The following is a 6000-nucleotide window of genomic DNA, read 5'->3' as shown; positions in this document are numbered from 1 at the left end:
AATCTGGTTATCGCACCCTAATTGTGTATTAGTTTTTTCTGTTTGGATGTATTCTTGATTGAATTCAGTCAGCGCTGACTGCCTCTGGGAAAACAGTTTTTCAAAACTTTGTACAGGCTATTTTAACAAATGGCCAACAATGGATTTACTAAAAGGCAAGTTACAAATCTCTATCAGTGTGACACTGATAGAGATTAAAATTCAGCTGTGGGGCATCTATGTGAAACCAAAGTTGATATGTGCTAAATAATGTGTATTTAAACTTAGTGTTTGTGTCAATCTATAAACATAAGCTTTGTGGATCTGCTTGAGTTTCATGTTGGAATTTTGTTAGTGTTCATATCAAGAAGTTCTAATGAAATTCCAAAGGAGCATAATGAGAAATTAATTCGTAATAATACACGGAGCTCAAACACTGTTTAAAAATAGCAGCTGAACTACAGAAATGTGAAATAACCCTTTGTGTTATTTCCTGCAGACATATCCTTATATGTCTGCAGAACTAATCCAGGAATGTCCCCAACAATAATCTTATCCACAGGGTCAGTAACCTTCTAACATCTGTGTGTCACACTATTTTTCTTTTCCTAAATCAGAGACTCTTCAGGATCTGGTAGATATTGCCTGTCTCGAGGTAAAGAACTGATGATCAATCCTTATGCAAGGTCTGGAGTCCTCCGATAGCAGGGGTTGATAGGAGGGAGAATCTAGAGTCACCTGCTCTGCTGTAGGACATGAGTGGCTCTCAGTCTCCTGGGAGCTACCAGGTCACACAGGACAGGCTCTGGTTTTGGACCTGGGTGTTATTTGCTACTTTAAAAACCTGCTGAGGTCAGGCTTTTGTGCCAGGGGGTGCAACTGGAGGTGGTGAGAGAGAAGACTTTCCTGTAGCATTGAGATTTCGGGTTGTAAGATAACCGTTATGGGGATTTTTGATAGTGAAGGACTTTAAAGAGCTTGAGAAGCATTTTCATTGCATGATCTGATTCATAATATACAGATACTCTGACTACTTAAGCAAACTTCTGCAGTGGTATTGTTGTGTACTACTTTTCACATGTTCCAAAAAAAAGTTTTTTTGATTAACTGCTCACATTCAGCATAAAAAAAACCTTTTGTCTCAGAGTCACTCCATCAAAAAAACTACTGATGAGGAGAAGTTCAAAAGATAATTAATGTTTTAGATTTCTTTAAATTGTAAGAGTAGACACCTGTCACTTGAATGGAGAAGACATTGTGCTGCTTCTGCTCTGTTCTCATCAGTACAGCTTTGAATATTGGCAGTGGTAAGATTTCTTGGGAGGAAGGTGGGAGGATCACTGAGCATCATTCATAAAAACACCACCGGGAGCTGTTTGCTCTATCAGGGGAACTCATTCTGAAAGCAAAAGTCTGCATGTGCAGAACCTGGTGGACAGTCAGGGGCAGGTGCAGAACCTGAATACTGAGGGAGTTTTCTACCCAAAATTTCGTCTTTCATCTGATTTCCTATCTATTGTGGATACTGCCTTTGGAGCTCATAGAAATGTTGAAAAAAGCTAATAACTCTGAAAAAATGCTACACGTGAAAGCAAGAGCGACCACTGGCTGTGAGAAATGTGGGGTTTAAAATGAACTGAGAGAAAACCACTTAAAGGACATGGGCAAAGAGAGAGCTATCAGAAAGAGGAGTCCCAATATCTGTGAGTCCTCTGATGACCAGTACAAAAATTTCTTTCAAGCCTTGAGCCCTGCATGAGAAGAAAGCCACTGAAGATTTTTTTTCTTTTGTTTTTGGATTTTTTTAAAAGGAGAGGAGAGCTGTTTAGGATTTTTTTCTTTTTGCTTTGGGTTTTTTTTAAAGGACAGGAAAGCTGTTTGACCTGGTATCCTATCTAATTACCTATTGGACTCCTCTAATACTTAAGCAGAAAGAAAGGACTTCACAAGTAAAAAAAATATATATAAAATTTAAATATGCTTAAATTGGAGATGCAATTATCTACCCAATAGTTTGAAAAAGTTCCAGGGGCCTGATTACAAATCCATTCAGTTTAAAGCAAGTCTTTAATGGGCTCTGGATTATACCTTAAAAGAGGAGACCCACTTTAGTCTGCTTATTCCCTCTTCCTCTCAATTTCCTGATTTGGAAAACTTAACACTTTGCCCCTGTCATTTGAAGTAAAAGTGAATTCCTTTATGATAAAAACACTGGAGAGGACAATAAAGATTTAGGTGAATTAAGAAGAGTTGTATCCATAAAATTCTTTCCAGTAGCCAGCACTTGGGTGGTCATCCTCTGTTCTGACTAATCTCTGCTTAGTACCACCATGTTCTCACACCTGTAGATGGAAGACTGGGCAGTAAATGAAGGGATCTGTTGGTTTTACATCTTGCTCTCTTTGTAGAAATGCAAAGTGTGACCTTCTCTGTCTTTGTTGCCATTGGTATCCTTTGTCTGATATTGTGTGACTTGTTGATTCTCCTCCCATTTGATATGAAATGTTGATATACCGAGCAAGTTTGCAAGGGAACCCTGAAAAAATCCTCTGGGTCACCATAACCAACAGGACTGCATCTTCAAGAAGGCTTGCCCCATCTTTTTAAGAGGTAGGCATTGTAATTCTGAGAAGGATAATGAATATTCTGTAATTAGGTGACTTTTTTTTGCATAATCCAGATGCAAGGTCAGATAGAACTATCATAATTGCTGTAGCACAGTTCCATGTATTCCTAGAAATACATGGAACATGTACAATACAATATTCCTAGAAATCTTACTCTCCTAGATCCTAGTCTTTGAACTTGGGGGGTTTTGTGGTGGGTTTTTTTGGTTAGGTGTTGTTTTGTTTCAGGTTTCTGTTTGTTTGTTTTGGGGGTAGTTTGTTTGTTTTGTATTAGACTATATGATTGCAGGGATACAAACAAAAATATCCTGAATGGATTTGTTGCTAGTGGTAACACTGAGCCAGTGCTATTGAGGAATAGCAGTTCCTCTCTGACTGGAGCTTCCTGTTGCTAAAATACACATCAGTTCTCACCTGTCCTGGAAGATTCTGCGTCTGGAGACAGGGAGACACATTAGATTTGTTTGTGTTTGTTTTGTTTGCTTTCATAAAGCAGTTTGGAATTGTAAACCCAAGTGTAATCAACGTTACATGACTTTGCTGTGAATGGCATAATTACATTCACATGCCAAGTGTGAAGTGCTTTGACAGTCTCACAACAAAATTCATTCAAAGCTTTGAAGCAGAAGAAAGAAATGAAAAATCAACTATTGTCTTTTGGTGAGAATAATAACATCTGAGACTCCATCGTGCTTATCCACCAAATTCTAAGTGGAACGGCTTTTATGTGCAATAGGCTGTTTACAGCGAGCCATTTAAAATAATAGCCCGTGAGACCATTCCCTGATGCACGCTGCTATACCTGGAGAGCCTGCCAGATACCATCAGGAAAATGGACCATAAAAGCAATCCAAAACCTACATTCTTAGTGGAATTTATCTGATAAATACCTTGCAAAATCCTAAGTGTTTCATTCATCTTTTTTAAGTGTGATACACTGATCTGCTTATCTGTTTAGCCTCACTGGCAGCATTCTCTCCCGAGGTTAAAACACGTAAGGAAGACACATCCATTCACTTTAATAACTGTTATGTCCCGAAGAATAAGAGCTGCAGAATCATTAATTAAACATGATTGTTCTGGGGAAGGTCTCCTGATGAAGATGTATGTATGACTCACTCGGTGTCGGTAAACTCTATTTCAAATACAGTTTTTCACGTTTGACCATTTTCAGTGTCAGGTAAAAACTTGTCAACAAAAGAGCCTGTGTATCTAAAAGCATAATTTGTAATAGACGTTCAACCAATCCCTTTCACCTCCTTCTGCTATCTGTAACATTCAATAATGGAATTATGGCAGATGAATAGTCCTATATTTTTGTCATAAGACTAGAAGCTGGGAAATTTTTGGCATCAAACTCTGTGAGAGATGGAAATTTTTTAATGTAAAATTTCGGTTTAAACACAGGACTGTGTGATTTCAAATTTTATTTTAATGCCACTTCAGAATAAAATCACAACAATTTAAAGTTTTTCTTGAAGACATTTGAAGAAAAGTATCTTAAGCAAAACACTATTTCAGACAAAATCAAAATATTTCTGTCAAGTATAATATAAATCCCAGTGTCTTACTAGAAATATCCAAGTGTTTGATAATAATGTGCTTCTGATGAAAAGAAGCTGCATTTCTGTGAAGTATATTTGAAGTCAGAAGAGGTTTCATCTTCCTTTTTTCCTCGCCTTATATTTCACTTTATATCCTTGATTCTTTCTTATGTAGATGTCCACCTTCTGTTTCTTCATAATTTCAAACACCCCTGCCTTTTCTTTGATGTGTTTTTTTTCCCATCTATAAGATATTTCTCACAAACTTAATTAAGTAGACCTTTGTCTTTAAACTGCATGACTGGGAGATACCAGAAGTTACTCTAATAGAAGCATAATAAAATAGAGGCACAGAGTTTTTTGCCTGTGCTTGAAAGTGGAAGGGCAGCCATGTACTTTGTGACTCTGAACAACAGGGTAAATTTTCCCTTCCACCTCTACACAGATTTAATTAATATATTCCAATATAAGTAGTAAGCTGAAGGCCTCCTTTTGCTTCTCTTCAAGACCAGTTGTAACTAACAAAACACCCAGAACAAAGTGTGTGAGTTTATAAACATAACTCAGTGGATGCTGGATCCCTTAAAACTTGGGAAACACAAAGGTATCATCTATTAATTGATGTAGTTCTAAAAGTGTCCTTTGACAAGGTGAGCAGAGGGTGTTTTTGTTCTATTCAAGGTATCCTTAGGTTACCTACCTGGAAAAAGAATTTGATGTGTATGTGAATATAAAGTTGTGAGTGGTTTGTAGGGTAGAAATTGTTCATTCTGGCCAAGAACACAAACATCTGCCATCTATTCCATGAGAATTTTGGAAGTAGCTCCACCACTGCATGCACAGACCAACAGACCCTGTCTGTTCCTAGCTATGGGGCCATGTGTATCTATAGGAGCAGTTAGGTCTGTGTGCCTTTTTTTGTTTCCCACTAAAAACACAGAGATGACATGTGGGTTTATGTTCCAAAGTACTGTCCTTAGACTCTTTCTCAAATACGTTCTGCTCCACAGCACCAGTACTGGAATTGTGAATTTCTTGTGGTCAACTTTTTTTTATCAGCCTGAACAGAGGGAGTGGTTTCCAAGCAAAACTGCAGATGTGCAACCTGGCACTTCCAGAGAATTTTTTATCACGACAAATGCTTCTTTGGTCAGTGAAAATATTTGCTAAAATGGAGAAAGATAAAAGAAATGCCCTGAAATAGATGGTAAGTGAAACATCAGCTGGGCTGGTGGGCTGTGGGGTGGTGCTGAGACTCAAAAATTCCACTCAAAGATTTGAGCCTCTCTATTTGCAAAGGAGTGACCTAAATTTGTTAATGTCTTTTTTGAGGCTGACTCTTGTACTTTGAGGAAAATCCTCCAGAGATACTGGTTTCCCTCACATGTAGAATGTGAATCATATGGAAAATCTACCAGAGCTGGGTGGGAGCAGTTCTTTCAAGCTGAGATAGGATGCTGAGATTTAGCCCTTTCCTTTGGGACCAGATGCCAGATCTGTGTTCTGACTATCTTTGGTACATATGTGAATCTCCAAAAGGGCTCATTTATAAAAGGAGTAGAATATCTGATCTGAGATCAGTCATGTAGATCTAAGGGAAGGATTTTGCCTTGAGTGTGAATTAGTCTCAAAGACAAAATTCACAGCAGCCTACTTGTTAATGAATTACAAAGTCTTTATTTTTAAACATTTTAAGTCTTCTTAAGTTCCCACAAGGAACTCATTATGCTTTGCACTTGGAAGAAAATGGAGAAAGCATTAAGTGGTGCTTTGGAGGGTGGGGAGTCTGGTTCCAATACAGATGAAGTTGGTGCAATTTTACACATGTAATATAAATAAAGGTACTGATA

The sequence above is a fragment of the Corvus cornix genome, chromosome 9, assembly GCF_000738735.6.
Source record: "Corvus cornix cornix isolate S_Up_H32 chromosome 9, ASM73873v5, whole genome shotgun sequence".
Taxonomy (NCBI): domain Eukaryota; kingdom Metazoa; phylum Chordata; class Aves; order Passeriformes; family Corvidae; genus Corvus; species Corvus cornix.
The sequence above is the reverse complement of the archived record's forward strand: the minus strand, read 5'-3'. Positions refer to the sequence as shown.